At 44.6% G+C, this 17,601-nt stretch overlaps 1 protein-coding gene across 8 annotated transcripts in view; it reads right to left on the reverse strand.

Moving 5' to 3' along the window:
- Positions 1–17,001, reverse strand: part of SLC43A3 (solute carrier family 43 member 3) — a 132,421-nt gene extending 115,420 nt beyond the window's left edge. For 2 of the 8 annotated variants that reach the window (XM_078773744.1, XM_068111290.2), the window contains exons 1-2: positions 16,850–16,963; positions 16,613–16,671 (exon numbers count right to left, since the gene is read on the reverse strand). The gene's annotated coding sequence lies outside the window, so the exon portion shown is untranslated. Of the gene's footprint in view, positions 1–16,612; positions 16,672–16,819 lie in introns of all 8 variants that reach the window. The other 6 variants (XM_078773742.1, XM_078773739.1, XM_078773741.1 and 3 more) reach the window with 6 other exon arrangements.
- Positions 17,002–17,601: the final 600 nt, after the last annotated feature.

The following is a 17,601-nucleotide window of genomic DNA, read 5'->3' on the forward strand; positions in this document are numbered from 1 at the left end:
GTGGTGCCAGCATCTTCACTTTCGTTTGGAATCCGGATTTGGAACCAAGCATGGAAGGAGCACCGTCAGTACAGACACCGCATACATTCTCCCACTGAATTCCTCCCGCATCGAAGAACAACTTCATTTTTTCCATGACGTCGTTAGCTTTTGTTGTTGTTTCCAGGGCACTGCAGAACAAGAATTCTTCCTTGATATCATCTCCCCTGACATAGCGATGTCATCTCCCTTGACATCATACACCATGGCCCCCAGGTTGGGAACCACGGCACTTAGCCGACACCAGGCTACGATGAAGAATAAAATAATAAAATATAATAAACGGAACAGTAACCAGAGGGTACCACAGCCTGTATTAGAGGGAGGAAGCCCACAACTGTCAAAATACTTGTGTTCAGATAGTAATGATTATGGATACCAACCCAGTGAGTGGAGCTTTCATCAACAGTCCTCCATGTTCATAATTAGGGTACCAAAAATATTACAGCCGTGGTTCCCAACCTGGGGGGCCATGGTGTAATCGGGGGACCATGGGGTAATTTGAACCATACTAAAAGTGATTTTTTTTTAATTTTATTTATTATATTGTTTTGACTTTGATATTGTTTTTTTTTCCTATTGCAGATTTGACGTTATGGCTTCTGGGAGTAAAAAAAGAAAGTATCTTGACGAATACATAAAGCTTGGATTCACGTCCATTACCGTGTCTGGCAAAGATAAACCACAATGTGTGCTGTGTCACAAGGTTTTGAGTACTGAATCCATGAGGCCATCCAAATTGAAGTTGCACCTCGAGACGAATCGCGCACACCATGCAAAGCATGATCCCGAATTTTTCAAGCGGCATGAAAGAAATTTAAAGCGACAGAAGTTGGATGAGGGAGGAGCTTTTCAACCAACAAAATGTAGCAACTGTCCAGGCTTCCGATGAAGTTTCTCTTGAAATTGGAAAGAAGAAAAAACCCCACTCGATCGAATAACACAGTGCAGCGTCATATCCGTGACATTTCGGAAGATGTGAAACAACAGATCATCAATGAGATTAAGGCGGCGCCTTTCGGCTTGTTTTCTTTTCAACTTGATGAATCGACCGATGTTAGTTCCTGCTCCGAGCTACTGGCATTCGTTCGCTATGTCAAGGGAGATGATATCAAGGAAGAATTCTTGTTCTGCAGTGCCCTGGAAACAATGACAAAAGCCAACGACGTCATGGAAAAAATGAAGTTGTTCTTCGATGCGGGAGGAATTCAGTGGGAGAATGTATGCGGTGTCTGTACCGACGGTGCTCCTTCCATGCTTGGTTCCAAATCCGGATTCCAAATGAAAGTGAAGATGCTGGCACCACAAGCGAAAGGAACTAAGCGAAAGAGTTGTTTTTTTTGTGAGATTATAACACTACGTTAAATACAGACACAACAGAGGTTTTTAGTTTTCACATATTCTTGACTTGTAACCTTTTCCTACTGTTTTCTTGTGTGACAGTTATATTTTATGCTGTCCATAGTGTTGCTACTGATAATATTAAAATCTCATATCAAACATGCATCATTCGAGCGACGTTGCTTTGTTTGCTTCTTCCAAAAACGATGTAGTTGGGAGCCAGTAAGGAACAGAAAAAAACTATGGAACTAAATGTTCATGTTGGCTACTTGGAATTCCTCATTTTCTGTGTAATAATTTACCAATCCTCATACAAACAAAATAGCCAATTAAAGGAAAAAAACACCTCTCAGAATGCACCACAGAGCATCTAGAAATCAAATTTTTCCCGAGGGGCATGCCCCCAGACCCCCTAGCCTGCCGCTCGACCCGCGCTCCACCGCTCGACCCTCGCGAAAGGGAGGGGGTGTGCTGGGGATGTGCTCTGGGAGCCAAGGGGTCATAACACAAAAAAGGTTGGGAACCCCTGCATTACAGGCTGTGGTACCTTATGGTTACTGTTCCGTTTATTATATTTTATTCTTCATCTGAGGCTGGTATTTTGCTTAGTGGTTAGGGTGCTGGCTTGGGATCCTAGGATCCTGGGTTTGAATCCCAGTCAATCACTGAATTAATGCCAGGAGGGTTGACTCAGCCTGTCATCCTTCTGAGGTCGGCAAATTGAGTACCAGTTCACTGGTAATTTCCTGTGTGTGGCAAGAGGCAACTAACAGGATTGGCGGCAGGAAGGGCATCGCACCATAAAACATTGCTTCAAAAAGGGGACCACGGTGCCCCAAAAAGGCCAACCCCTACTCTGCGGGGAAAAATGGCCTCTAAAGGTGGTTCATTGTATTCTTCATCCTTTCTTTGCTTTATTATTTACATAAACTTTTTGTTTCTCAGCAACCACTTGTCCAATTGACACAAAATTTGCAGTGTGGAGGCAAACTCCTCGCCCCTCCCCACGAACAATTTTTCAATGAAAATTGTGTCAACATACTGTCGTGGCCAGAAAATATTGGCACCCTTGCACTTTTTTCCAAATAATGCACCATTTCTTCCAGAAAATTGTTGTAATTAAAATATATTTTGGTATCCACATTTGTATTTCTTTGGTTTGCAGTGGAACAAAACAAAAAAGCTGAAAAAACTACAAAATATTAGCTTATTCCACACAGAAATCCTAAAATGGCCCAGACAATATTATTGGCACCTTTGAGAAGTTGTTATAAATAATTAGATTTCAAGAAGGTGGATTCTCCTTCACTTTGGAATTGAACTCGGCTGTGGTGAGTTGCAGGTGCCTGTAATATAAAAATCACTCATTCAACCAGTTTGAATAGAGAAAGGAGTCATTCTGCTGTTTTGTGTCACTGTGTGTACCGCAATGAGCAAACAACAACAACATGCATTTTAAGGCCATTTTCCCTGCCAGAGCGGGGTTAGCCTTGCAGGCCCCATGACAATCTTCTCCATTTTGCCCAATTTTCTACATCTCCCCTTGTTAACCCCCTTGCCTGCATTTCTTCTTCCACCACCTTTAACCAAGTCTTTATCGGTCTTCCCCGTCCTCTACTTCCTTCTCCATTAATTTACATCACTTTTCTCACCAAGTTTGAGCATGGAGAAAAGAAAACCAGAGAATTATCTGAGGAGGTCAGACAAGATTTTAGCCAAGCATGGACAATCTCAAGGCTACAAAGTCCATCTCCAGAGATCTTGATGTTCCTGTGTTCACCGTACGCAATGTTATCAGGACGTTTAAAGCTCATGGCACTGTAGCCGATCTCCCTGAATGTGGCCGCAAGAGAAAACTTGATCGAAGATTGCAGCAAAGGATTATTCGAATGGTGGAGAAAGCACCTCCATCAAATGCCAAACAGATTCAAGCTGACCTTCAGACACAACGTACGACAGTTTCAACTTACACCATCCGTCGCCAACTCAATGAAACGCGGTTCTATGGTAGGAGACCCAGGAGGACCCCATTGCTGAGAGAGAGAGAGACCCAAAATACACCTGAACAAGCCTAAATGTTTCTGGGAGAATGTCCTGTGGACAGATGAGACCAAATTAGAGCTTTTTGGTAAAGGACATCATCTCTATGTTTACAGAAAACAAAATGAAGCCTTCAACGAAAATAACACCTTCCCTACAGTCAAACATGGAGGAAGTTCAGTGATGTTTTGGGGTTGCTGTGCTGTTTCTGGCACTGGGTGCCTTGAATGTGTGCATGGCATCATGAAATCAGGAGATTACCAAGGCATTTTGGAGCGCAATGTTCAACCCAGTATCAGAAAGCTGGGTCTCTATCGAAGGTCATGGGTCTTGCAGCAGGACAATTAGTCTAGTAGGAAGACTAGGTCCCCCTGCACCCCCCGGAGATATACTTCTAATCAGTGTTTCTAGATTGGAAAAAATGTGTAGAAAATGACTAGCTATGGCCCCAAGCTGAAAAAATGTCCCACATACCATTTTTATGCAAATTACTGCTGCCATTATCAAAAAAACGATTTTTGACATATCTCAGCCAATATTGCAGATAATTGAAAAATGAAGGTGTCTAGACCCATGTTTTGAAGGGCATAGATCATGATAGAACTATTCATAACATGATTACATGTGTCTATGGTATACTAGTATGCATATTAATGCTGTAATTACAAAATAATCAGTTTTACAAATGATAAGGATACGTTAATACTGCAGATAACTTAACATGGTACATAAGGGGTCTAAACCCAGGTATTTTCAAGGTTAAATGTCAACAAGATGCTCCTGAGTCTTGCATAGGGGCGGGACATTGGCAGTAACATTGGTACCACTCAACTTTTCTTCCCACCATTGACTTTGTATTGCGAGAGATTTTCACTTGCTTATTTAAAGGTTTCTCACCCAGCCCACGTAAAATCTACCAACTCCTGCTGTTAACTCCCAAACATATTTTTTTATGTTATCCAATCACAGTGCAGAAATGACAGACTAGAGATCCAAATTAGTGCTGCTATAGCTGCCATTTTACATTTCCATCCATGTAACATGCGCGCTCGCGCGCTCGTATCAATTGGTAATGTCGCGCGCTCGTATCAATTGGTAACGTTGATGTTATTGAATACCTCAGTTGAAAGTTCAGTCTTCCATTCCATCTGTGTGTTGTTCTTGGTATTCATCCTCCAATCTAGCCAGGTAAGATGCTAACTATAATGTTACTCACACTCTTGACTTCAGTTTCTGCATGAAATCATAAACAGGCAGAATAACAGCTGAGCCAGCTAGCACCATGTTAGCTAACGTTAAAGCTAGCCTCATCTATGTACAGTATGTTCCTAATGTCGGTGTAACTTAAACTTTTGTTAATGCCAAACATGAGACATATCTGTTGACTTCTGTATATGAATTGAACCAGAAAGAGGCACGACAGCTGAGCTAGCTACAGTAACTTAGCACAATGTTTCATTGGCCTAGATAGCTAACGTTAGTGTGGAAGAATTTAGATGTTTTAGCTATTAGCACTTTTGATGCCACTAAACATGGTTTAGTCAGCTAAAAAGTACCCTAGTGTAGAACATGACTCAGAACCTCTGTTACCTCACTGAAAACTCAGAGCCTCCTTTCACAGGCACTTTTAACATCATTCGTGATTTCTTATTTGTCATTTAACAGTGATGGTAGACATCGACAGCAAGCATGCCCAAAAGAAAACGGAGTGTAGAACCTGCAGCCCAAAGCTCTCCTCCTACATGCATCCTTCATGTACCATCCATGTCTGATCATGGGGATTTCACGCCCCTCCGTAAAATTAAAGGATCTGCTTCAGAAAAACTGCAACTGCTTCAAAAGATCCGGGATAGACGTCTCAACCAACCGCATGACTCCCCATGTCGTATGCAATCAGTATGTGATCAGATCCCGGCAACTCTTCCTGATGACCTAGAAAGAGTAGGATATCACAGCAAGTGTTATAAGCACTTTGTCCGCCACTTTCATCGTCTGGGAGATGATACAGAACCAGGGCCATCAACCTCATCATGGCATCACTCTCCTCGTAAACCAGGAGGTTCTGCTGAACCCATCTTCCCGCCAGAGTGTATATTTTGTGAGAAAGTTGAGACCAAAGATGCTCATCGCAATACTGAGAGGCCTACAACCTTCCCATCCTTTAAAAACAAAGAAAATGCATGGGAGCAAATCGAAACACGGGCTGAGAAAATGGGTCTCTATCGACTCCATCGAAAGGTGAAAAACAAAGACCTCTTTGCATGTGAGGCCAAACACCATCCGTCATGTTTTAAAGCTTTCCGCACAGCATTCTACAACTATGAGCGTGCGATTCACAGAGCCGAAGCACCAAAGGAGCAGGCTTGCATGTCAGCCGCCCATGAAAAGGCATTCAACTCAGTACTGGAATACATTCAAACCCAGGTCATCCAGCAGAATAAAGTTCTACAGCTTTCTTCCTTGCGCTTGCTCTATGTCGAGGAACTGAAACTGAATGGATATGAGAACTCAAATTATCGGTCAGAGAAACTACTGAAACGCCTACAGAATGACCCAATCAAGGAGCATATCCACTTCACGAAGGTTGATCATGACAAATGTGATGTCATTTCTTTCTGGCTTGTGCACAGCTCAAACATAACAGTTTCCAATGCTCTCGCACGAGCATTCACACTCGGAAGCACAAACAAAAACCAAAATGTTGCCCTCCAACTTCGCCAGGGTATTCTACAGGCTTTCAGAGAGTGTAAAGACCAACCATGGCCACCAACAGCTGAAGACATGGAGCTCAATCCTGAAGACATCCTACCTCCAGACCTTGTCCGCTTTCTCAGCGTGCTAATGACTGGCAAGGAGGGCATCGAGACAGAAAAGGTGAAGCGTCTGGTCTTCTCCATTGGACAAGATCTGTGCCGTGCAGTGTCAGATGGAAAATGGAAGTTACCAAAGCACATTCTCCTCTGTGTGACTGTAAGGCACCTGTTCCGAAGCAAACAGCTCACCACAATACTACACAGGCTTGGACACTCTGAGAGCTACGATTTCGCCTTGGAGTTGGAAACTGCTCTCGCCAAGGTCCTGGATGAAGTCTCAACTTATCGTACACCACAAATTGTGACAGGAGAGGGCAACCTTGTATTCCACTGTGAGTGGGACAACTTGAATAAAACCACTACCAGTGTGCACGGCAGCAACATTGTAAACAGTGCTGGAGGAATCATGGTGCAGGAGGTCAAGCCCGGGTTCGAGAGCAGCAAGGACCGAATGCTACCTACCATCAATAGGTCACAACAGCGTAGCCTGAAGGTCGACACACCAAAAACTCTCCCACCCTTGCACTTTACTCGCGTTGGCCCGAAGTTCCCTGAAGGCTCATCATTCACACCGCCAGCAGAGAATGACACAGTCTATGCCACTACGATGCAAGAGTACTACATCTGGCTCTTCATCAGATACATCGGAAGCTGTGGCCTGCAGCCTGTGCCTGGGCTAGGGGGTTTCACCTCTGCAACTGGTTCTCCCCCACCCAGCAAATCAACAGTCGACTACTGCACGCCTATCCACCAACCGATCACAGACAACGCAGTTGTTCGTGAGCTACTGAAGCGTTCCGAGGCAGCAACTGCTGAGGTGGGTCAGAGATGGGTCCTGAATACATTTGATCTGGGTGTCTGCATGAAAGCCCTTCCCATCATCTGGCGCTGGCCAAATGAATTTGCTAGTCATGTAGTAACGATTGGACCCTTCCACACATCCATGAACTACATCGGGATGCTCACTGGACACAAGATGCGTGGTTCTGGATATGCAGAGATTCTCTTTGAGGCACAACTAGTAACAAGTGGATCTCTCAAAGGTGTTCTCAGTGGAAAGGCCTACGCAAAGTCCCTCTTTTGCCTCAAAACAGTGTGTGAGGCAATGGAGAGGCTGTTGATGGAGAGATTCACTGAGGAGGAGAACATCATGATCTCTGACCCTGCTGTGCTTCTCAGAATGACCCAGTCTTGCAACCGAGAGCACCTCGATGAAGCCCTCAAAGACCCCTCAACTCTACTCCTCATCAAAAAGTACCATGCCTTTGAGGAAAAGGTGCGCAAGGGCCACCTGGGGAAGACAGCTGCCTTCTGGATGTCGTTCATTACCCACTGCCATCTTGTCTTCATGCTCCTCCACTCTGTGAAGACCAACAACCTCCAGCTGTTTCACAAGTGTAACGGAGAGATGGCAGATATCTTCTTCGCCTTTGACGGACACAACTACTCCAGGTTTGTGTAGCATACATGGTAAAATGTATAACCATCACTGAGTAGATTTTAATTGATACTTGGGTTCATGTATTATGAGAGGAGCTATTCCAATAAATGTCTACAGTATTTCCCTCTCTGTACTTTACAGATATCTGACTTGGCTGGAAGTCCACCTGACAAATCTGGAAAGCACGCACCCAGGGGCCAAGGACCTGCTTACTATGGGTGCAAAAAGCACTAATTAGCATACTAGTATACCATAGACACATGTAATCATGTTATGAATAGTTCTATCATGATCTATGCCCTTCAAAACATGGGTCTAGACACCTTCATTTTTCAATTATCTGCAATATTGGCTGAGATATGTCAAAAATCGTTTTTTTGATAATGGCAGCAGTAATTTGCATAAAAATGGTATGTGGGACATTTTTTCAGCTTGGGGCCATAGCTAGTCATTTTCTACACATTTTTTCCAATCTAGAAACACTGATTAGAAGTATATCTCCGGGGGGTGCAGGGGGACCTAGTCTTCCTACTAGACTAAATGACCCCAAACACATTTCAAAAAGCACCCAGGAATGGTTCAAGACAAAACACTGGACTGTTCTGAAGTGGCCAGCAATGAGTCCAGATCAAAATCGCATTGAACACCTGTGGGGAGATCTGAAAACAGCAGTTGGGAGAAGGCACCCTTCAAATCTGGGAGAACTGGAGCAGTTTGCACAAGAATAGTGGGACAAACTGCCAGTAGAGAGGTGGAGGAAGCTCATTCATGGCTATAGGAAGTGCTTGACTGCAGTTATTTTGTACAAAGTCTGTGCTACCAAATATTAAGTCTTGGGTGTCAATAATTTTGTCAATGCCATTTCTTTTTATTTTCTGATTTAAAAGGATATATTAAGTTTGGAATCAAAAACAAAGGTCCTGTAATATTAACAGTGAAATAAAGAATTGTGGAGGCCAAATACTTTTGTCAATTTGAATTTATTTGTCGAGAAAATTGTGAGTTATTTGAAAAAAGTGCAAGGGTGCCAATATTTTTGGCCACGACTGTAGGTCTCGTGATGTGGCAGCCATCGTGGATTTACAAATAATAAATGCAAATAATTAAAAAGTGGTGTGTGCGTGCGTGTGTCGTTGGCTGTTAACTACAAATGCGGGTTTCAGAAGGTGGAATGAAACACCCTCTCAGGACTCAATGTATCCATCTTCGTGTGTGGTGTGTGTGTGTGTGTATGTGTATGTGTATGTGTATGTGTATGTGTGTGTGTGTATGTGTGTGTGTGTGTGTGTGTGTGTGTGTGTGTGTGTGTGTGTGTGTGTGTGTGTGTGTGTGTGTGTGTGTGCACAAAATATGCGCAATGTGTCACACACACGATTAATGTACATAACATAGCACTGTACAACACGTCACACGCAACATGTGTGTAAACAATAAAACGTGCACAATATGTATGTGTGTATATAATGCAGAAAAATAGTGTATGCGTAAAATACACAACATATGATGTCACGCAAAATAAACAAAACATGCCAAACCAAAACCAAAACCAAAATCAAAACCAAAGCCAAATATGTGTATAAACCATAATGTGCATGTATATAAACCACAACGTTTATAAGTAGCTTATCATGGCGTTTCAGTGGAAGCAACGGACCAACGGCCTCTACCAGAGGTAAAAATATTATAAACCACACTGTACACGCAAATCACAACCTGTGTGTGCGTCCTCCTAACTCCAAAATGGTGAAATTTAGTGGCTCAAAACATTTCATGCATACTAAGGGAACTCCAAGGAAGTGTCTGAATGAAAACTGGTATTTGCGTAAATTTACACACCCCTTTTGAAGATAATTAATGGGGTGGCTCATATGAAAAACCAAAATAAGTCTTACCAAGATGGCAGCGTGCCATCTTGGTCAGCCCGCTTCCACCTTGCAGGGGTCTTAAGCCAGCATTTTGTTTTGGCTTGGAACAGGCCACAACTGTTTCTGTACAATAAAACATTCAAAAAAAATTTTTTTTCACTTTCCTCACTCATGTCATTGAATGCCTGATCTTCACACCTATGAATCGCTGTATACATCATTTTTGGAGGTGTTATTGTAGTCCCCTCTGTTAGAGTCCATATTCGGCAGGAATAAATCACCAAACTCGGCCCAAATGACCTTTCATATGTCCTCTACGAAGTCTGATCCAGGGCAGACACTTTCGACTTCGTTAACACCTCATAATTAGCATATATCCAAGATGGCCACCACAAAACGAGGCTGCAACTGGAATCTGACATGTCTCAGTAGTTACTGCTACAAATTAAACATGTTTTATATGGAGATTGATAGTTGTGATGATCAGGACTCAAATGAACTATGTTTTGTGACCATATGTTGCAAAATCTGACTTTTTGGAGAACACAAAAAACTGCACACTTCTAGGTATGGGAACTTCCTGAAATTTGTGGAATATTTAGCTTTCTTTGAATCACTTATGGATGAGCAACTTCGCAAGATAACAGAGAATGAGACATGTGACAATGAGAATGTGACATGAGACAATGAGAATGAGACATTCTCACAGAGAATGAAGAAGAAGAAGAAAAAAAAAAAAAAAAAAAAAGGTACATTACCTTGGGAAAGATACACAACTGATTCAGCTCTTACCATCTTACTTCGTCACCATCAGAGAAGAAATCCTAAAATCTGCTCATGTTGACATAAAAAATAAAATCTGCACTAATAAAACAGACAACTGGTGCTGGTATGACGAACACTACGCTTCACCAGTTAGAAGAGATGTAACTGCCTATTGAACACTTGTGTGGTCAAGGCTATGATAATGGAAGCAATATGAAGGGGAAAGAAAACGGTATGAAACAAAGAATTTTAAACGCTAATCCACGAGCCTTGGTTGTTCCTTGCAGTGCACATCGTCGTAATAAAATACGCAATTTGGTGTTTGTCTGTCTTGACTGTCTGTCTATCTATCCAATCTAAACCAAGCTTGACAGGATGACTAAGGGTTACACAATGAAGGTTGTAGCGCATTCATTTGCCCCCCCCCTCCCCAAGGGGTTTTCTCCCCCGAGCGGGCTTTCCCCGCAATTGCCGTCAATGGGGTTGCACGTTGAGGTGTATATCCATATTAAGTTAGCTTTATCGTGGCGTTTTCCCAAGGCCACGTCTAATAACAAAACTAACAATAATAGCATAATATTAATGTTATTACAAAACAATATTGTTGTGGATATGAGAATTGTGTTTTTTTATTGTGTAATGAATTGTAAAGACCACCCTCCTGCCTCCATTCTGTGTATAAAGGTCAAAGGGCGTCCCTTAGTTAGGTCATATACCATCACGTAGCCAAATCATAGATTTCCTCCCTGTTCAGTAGTTATCTCCTTATTGTGTGTATTAGATTAAGGCTGTGTCTTCCATTAATTGACACTCCATTGCACCGAATCCAGACAAGGTAGTATCCCCTTTCAATTTCCCCAGAACCTCCATGGATTCCCCTTTCCTCAATTGCCAACTGCATTGAGCGGTTCGCTGAATTCTGCTGCAGCTGTGGGTTGTTGTTTTCGCTGCAAGACTCCATTAGCCATGAGGTCATCTCGGAGCCAAAAGGTGGGAGGAGTCGGCCCAGCGCTGGGAACAAGGCGTGGCCTTACCAACGCCTCCTCTAGGGGCGGGGTCGGTGAGCCCTCGCGACCAATCAGGGCCGAGGCGAGCTCACCGATGGGCGTGTCCTAGCGGCCGGCGGCTTGATCGCCGGAGGCAATATATAAGCGCGCGCGGAAGCCTTTGGGTTGTTGTTGCGTGAGAGATACGAAAAGCCTTTGACAAGAAAGAGTTGCGTGAGAGATACGAAAAGCCTTTGACAAGAAAGAGTTGCGTGAGAGATACAAAAAGCCTGACAAAGAGCCGCTTCAACCAGCCCCGTTTCAACCAGCCGCGTGAAGCCCTGACGGGGCAGCGAGTGACCCTGCCGGTGTGCGGTGTAAAGCCGAATACAAGGAGCTGCCGGCTCCTCGCTTCCCGCCCGGAGTGGACCTGCTCGCTGTGCCCTGTGATTCCACCTGCTCATCCCTCCAAACGATTCCTGTCCTTCCATCCTTTTGTGTACGTGAGTTTGTTTTGTGTGTTCTGTCCTGGGTAATAAGTTAAGCCTGTTTAGTTAAGCTAGAGTTTCACTGTGTCCTTCTGGTCCGTCCCCCTTTCTACATTATTTTATTATCCTTCCTTCTTCCTTGGTTTCTTTCATTGTGCAAATAGTAATAATAAATAATAGTCGTATTCCAACCTTTTGCGTTCGGCGTCTTCTTCTTCACATCCGTCATCTTTGTCTTTTCCCAATTGAATACCTGTGGCACGATTTGGCCAACGTTAAGGAACCGGGTCTAGTCATTGTTAACGGTTCGGGCCGCGGCTGCCATCCGCTCAGCAAATTAACATCTTATCCGCGGTCGCGAACGAAGCTGCTCACCGGCCTTTCCGGAGGTCGCGGTGCAGCTTCAGGGACCACGTCTGTCAGTAACAAATGAGGGGACTAATCCCCCCTCAAAGGGGAACCATAGGCCGACGTTGGGTTCCGTAACAATATTAATACCAATAATATCCCACCTCCCCAAGGGGTTTTTTCCTCCTTGAACAAACATCGAGTCAACGTTTTTAAATAACTTATCATGGCGTTTTCGTGGGAGCAACGGCCCAACGGCCTCTACCAGAAGTAAAAAATATTATAAACCACAAACACGTATGATTAGGTTTTTAAACAGTCGCTAATGCTGTTGATAACGCTAAACAAAGAAATTTGGAGGAATTCCGACATCCGTGAGGTAAGTTTTACAGACAGAACTTAGCAAAGATCTACTGTAATCTATATACCGCACAAGGGTTGGGTTAATAACATGACCATTCCTGGTGCTAACGTGGCGTTTTTCGTAGCGAACTTTTGACAGAGGCGGATTTAGAGGGGGGCACAAGCGGCACACCCCCCTCCCCCCTGATTTTGATTTTAGATATCCACGGAGGATGCTCTTCGCAAATACACTTGGTGAAAAGTAAAATAAAACTAGACAGTTGCGACAAGGACGCATTTGATTTGATGAATCAGTGCTGATTTTAAAACAGGTCCGATTGTATTGTTCCATGGGTAGAGGATTTCAGTGACTGGATTAATTATTTCCATAATGTGATGCTCTGGATAAATCATTCAAAAACCCTCATGACTGAGCACTTCTGCTAAATAAATCTTTGTTTTATCACTTACACAAGTACTTTTTCTGTCTGACTATGTATGTTTTCCATCTAATTTCGAATCCCGTTTTTCAAAATCAATCCCCAAAAATCAAAAGATACAGGGATAAAATGCCTAAAATTGAGGCATGAATATTTCTCCCCAGATTGCAGGAAAATGCATCGAGTAGTATAATTTTCAAATTTTTCAAAAAGAAATGCGTATTTCTCAGCTTCAATACGTCATTGGCAAATTCTAATGTTCCATGTGCCTAACCTTACAGTGAAACCATCAAGTGAAATAAGGTGGGGATGTCAAAGTAAGGTCTTGAAACTTCTTCACGATCAGCTCGGTGATATATGATGCACCAATTGAAATCTCTGATGACACTACCCTAACAGGATCGTCTGACAATACCACACGTGTAGATGCACAAGCTCTTGCCAAAGGCATTTCTCGTTTCAAGTTTGTGTTTTCTTGTGTGGTACGACATCCACTTTGAGATCAACATGACGAGCAAACAACCCAAAAATCTCGATCAATCTCGAGCAAACAATCTCGATCGCGCGAGATCTTGGAGACGACGTCACAGATTTTCGAAGCTCCACACGGTCTCCACGTTTTCAAAGTTAAATCATTGTTCACAATTGTATTTTGTCGAAACTGTATTTATCTTTCGGTGTGTGAACCTATAGTGTGCCCCTTGGAAGTTTCTCGGTGTTTATCTTTCATAAATTAATCGTTTCTGTTTGCCACGCCGCGTGTGAGGCCTTGCAGTCTCAGGCTTCCCCCGTCTGAGTTTGTTCCTTCCTTCGCTGTTTTTGCTAGGTTTTTTGATTTTCCCTTCTCCCCCAAACTTCACCGAACATCTACTCTTTGTCTAACATTGTAGCCCCCACCCCACCACAAAAAAAAAACAAAGAAAAAAAAAACAAAGAAAAAAAAAACAAAGAAAAAAAAAACATTTCCCTTTCTCCTCGTGTGCTTTTGTCCCATCGTGCGCCTCTGTCCATGTGCGCTGACCCGCCCCGCCCCCATTAACCCCTTACCTTGCCTTCCACGTTTTGCCCTGTTCAAGTGACTCGTGGTTGTCCATCAAGGCCCTCTACCGGTGGTATTTTTGTGAAAAAAAGATTGTTTTTCACGGTTCTGTTTAAATATGTTTAAACTTTCCCCTGCAGTGTTTTATTCAGTGGTTTATTACAACACGCTGTTTTTCTTCCCATTTAAAAGGCTCCTTTCAATTTCCTCTTTAACTCATTCCATTTTTAAAAAATATTCAATCTCTGATAATTCTTTCTCACTACATGCTCTAAATTCTCATTCATTCCACCCCTCCTCCATCGTTCTTAAGCGGAGTGCTAACTTGAAAATCACAACAAAACCAATTTGTTATAAATGTTCATCTTTCATTAATCATCCACTTTCTAAACTCCCCCCTTGCCCCTCCCCTCCAAATCTCCTCCCATGCCCCTCCCCTCCAAATCTCCCCCCTTGCCACTCCCCTCCTAAACTCCCCCCTTGCCCCTCCCATTCAAAACTCCCCCCCAACCCCTCCCCTTCAAATCTCCCCCGCAACCATCCCTCCCAAATTCTCCCTCCTCCCACCTCCTTCTCAAAGCTGCCTCCTCCCCACTTCGTCTCCCTTCTATCTCACACCTCCACCTCCCCCAACCTTCTACTTTCCTCTGCCCCCCTTCCCCCCTTCAAACAACCCCACACTGTGCCTCATCCCATCACCATCAAACCTTTCGTCCTACTCATCCTTCCCTTTCTTGTAACTCTTCTGTAATCTCTGACACACAATCAACTGCTCTTCCTACCTCCTCCTCTCGTCCTTCATCTGACCCTACCCCTCCCCTCCCATGTCCTGTCCTGCACCCGATGCTCCCCCTCTCTCCTCATTAACGGTATGGACCTCAAACATCCGGGGCCTTCGCTCAAACCTGATTGATCTCTCAATTCAGGTTGCTTCTGACAATCCAGACTTGATCTGCTTAACAGAAACTTTCCTTCTTCAAGATGTCTGATTCCTTAATATCTCTTCCTGGTTACTCCCTCCTCCGGTATGATAGACCTGAGGCTCGTCCTGGTGATGGGGTGGCTATCTTTATCAAAAACTCTCTTCCTCACTCTCCTTGCACTGCCCTCTCTCCACCCCACCCCCAGGAATACCTACGGGAGAGGAGAGAGGAGAGAGGAGAGAGGAGAGAGGAGAGAGGAGAGAGGAGAGAGGAGAGAGGAGAGAGGAGGGAAGAGGGAAGAAAAAAAAAAAAAAAAAAAAAAAAAACGGAAAAACTTTGACATACCATGACGCCATTGAGCAACTAAGAGAAACCAAGAAGTTTCTTGTAGACTGCAGGAGTGACGAAGGAAAGTAGAATGCACACTTTGAACCAAATTCAGTCTGTACGAGGAGAAGCAGGAAGCAGTTCACATATGAAACAGACGATGAGCCGATTCAGAACCCCAAGGAAAAACTATGAAATTTAATTATTTTTTTCCCCAATCCTTGGCACAGCAACAATTGCTTGTGGTTGGGAGGGTGAGTGGTTGGGAGGAGGGTGAGTGGTTGGGAGGAGGGGAGAGGGTTGAAGAGGGGTTGTGGGAGTGGAAAGGGGTGAGGGGGGTGGGAAGGGGTGAGGGGGGTAGGGAGGTTGTTGGAGGGGAGCAGGGGGGTTTTCGGAGGGGAGGGGGCTTGGGAAGGCAGGGAGGGGTGAGAGGTGGGAAGGAGTGAGGGGGGGGGTTGCAAGAGTGGGGTGGGAAGGAGTGAGGGGACTGAAAGTTGGAAGTGGTGAGGTGGCTGGGGGTTGCAAGTGGTGAGGTGGCTGGGGGTTGCAAGTGGTGAGGTGGCTGGGGGTTGCAGTGGTGAGGTGGCTGGGGGTTGCAAATGGTGAGGAGCTGGGGGTTGCAAGTGGTGAGGTGCTGGGGGTTGCAAGTGGTGAGGTGGCTGGGGGTTGCAAATGGTGAGGTGGCTGGGGGTTGGAAGGGGTGAGGTGGTTGGGGGTTGGAAGGGGTGAGGTGGCTGGGGGTTGGAAGGGGTGAGGTGGCTGGGGGTTGGAAGGGGTGAGGTGGTTGGGGGTTGGAAGGGGTGAGGTGGCTGGGGGTTGGAAGGGGTGAGGTGGCTGGGGGTTGGAAGGGGTGAGGTGGCTGGGGGTTGGAAGGGGTGAGGTGGCTGGGGGTTGGAAGGGGTGAGGTGGCTGGGGGTTGGAAGGGGTGAGGTGGCTGGAATGGGTGAGGTGGCTGGGGGTTGGATTGGAAGGGGTGAGGTGGCTGGAATGGGTGAGGTGGCTGGGGGTTGGAAGGGGTGAGGTGGCTGGGGGTTGGAAGGGGTGAGGTGGCTGGGGGTTGGAAGGGGTGAGGTGGCTGGGGGTTGGAAGGGGTGAGGTGGCTGGGGGTTGGAAGGGGTGAGGTGGCTGGGGGTTGGAAGGGGTGAGGTGGCTGGGGGTTGGAAGGGGTGAGGTGGCTGGGGGTTGGAAGGGGTGAGGTGGCTGGGGGTTGGAAGGGGTGAGGATTGAGGGTTGGGGGGCGCCTAATACCAATAGTAATATTGTAATACTAATAGTAATATTGTAAAACTAATAGTAATATTGTAATACGATTAGTAATACCCTTGCACCGGCCCTAGAGAGAATAGTTGATGGACATGCATACAGGACACCCGGCTTAACGTCACTCCAAACTCGAAAGGGTGGGGTACTCATACCTGCGAGGCACCAGTCAGGCAGTTTTCTCGCCGGGCCGGAATCAAACCCACTAGATTAGCTGATTGGGAGTAAAAAATAAAAACACACTTGCACTTTCAGAGGATAAAACGAGAAGTGCAAAAAGACAAGTTCTATATACGATTATGCTAATTAATCGTGCAAGCATTGTTACTCATTAACGAGTTTATGTCTAGTTGCCGCCTCACCAACACAAACTCCACCATCACCATCTTTACCTCAGATCTTCCACAATCCACATACAACCACCTCACAGCTTTAAGCTTAACGCGCGTTTTCTCAATCCTTTCATATTTGCATGCACTTCCTCCACACTGACCTTCTCGTCTTCCACGAACCGTATATAACACAAGATTACCTTTTAACTCCTTAATTTCACTTCATTCACATATTCACATTCATATATTCACATTCACATATTCAACTTCAAGCATCACACTTGTAATAAGATTTAAAAATAAATTAAATAATATTATCCGCGTATCACACACCGCCCAAAGAACTGCGTGGTCAACAACTCAGAGACGCAATCGGCAATGCAAGCACTTCAGACATTACGGAAACAAACGTAATTTAACAATAATTGTTATAATAATTGGCATATGTTCCCTTACAAAGCAATTTGACGCAGGAGGGGGATATTTACGCCGATTAAAGCCTGTACGAGTATGGCCAAATTATGGTTTCTGTCCGTGATCGAACGTAACCTTTTAAAAACAAGAAAATGCGCGCAAACGAAAAATTCATAAATGTGATTTAATCTCTGACAGTGAAGAGCAGGGCCCTTGCTTGAGACGGACGAAGTGACGGGCAAGACACAAACTCGTCCGAGAAGATGTTTATTGTAAAAACCAACTCGGGAACTCTGAAAAGCCCGTTTATCGAGCTGCATATATATATCAAAACCAGAAAGCACAACCGAAACCGAAAGCCCCGCCTCTCAGGCGAGGCGCGCTTTGGTGGTCACGTG

Source organism: Myxine glutinosa, chromosome 3 (genome assembly GCF_964187855.1).
Source record: "Myxine glutinosa chromosome 3, kmMyxGlut1.1, whole genome shotgun sequence".
NCBI classification, from domain to species: domain Eukaryota; kingdom Metazoa; phylum Chordata; class Myxini; order Myxiniformes; family Myxinidae; genus Myxine; species Myxine glutinosa.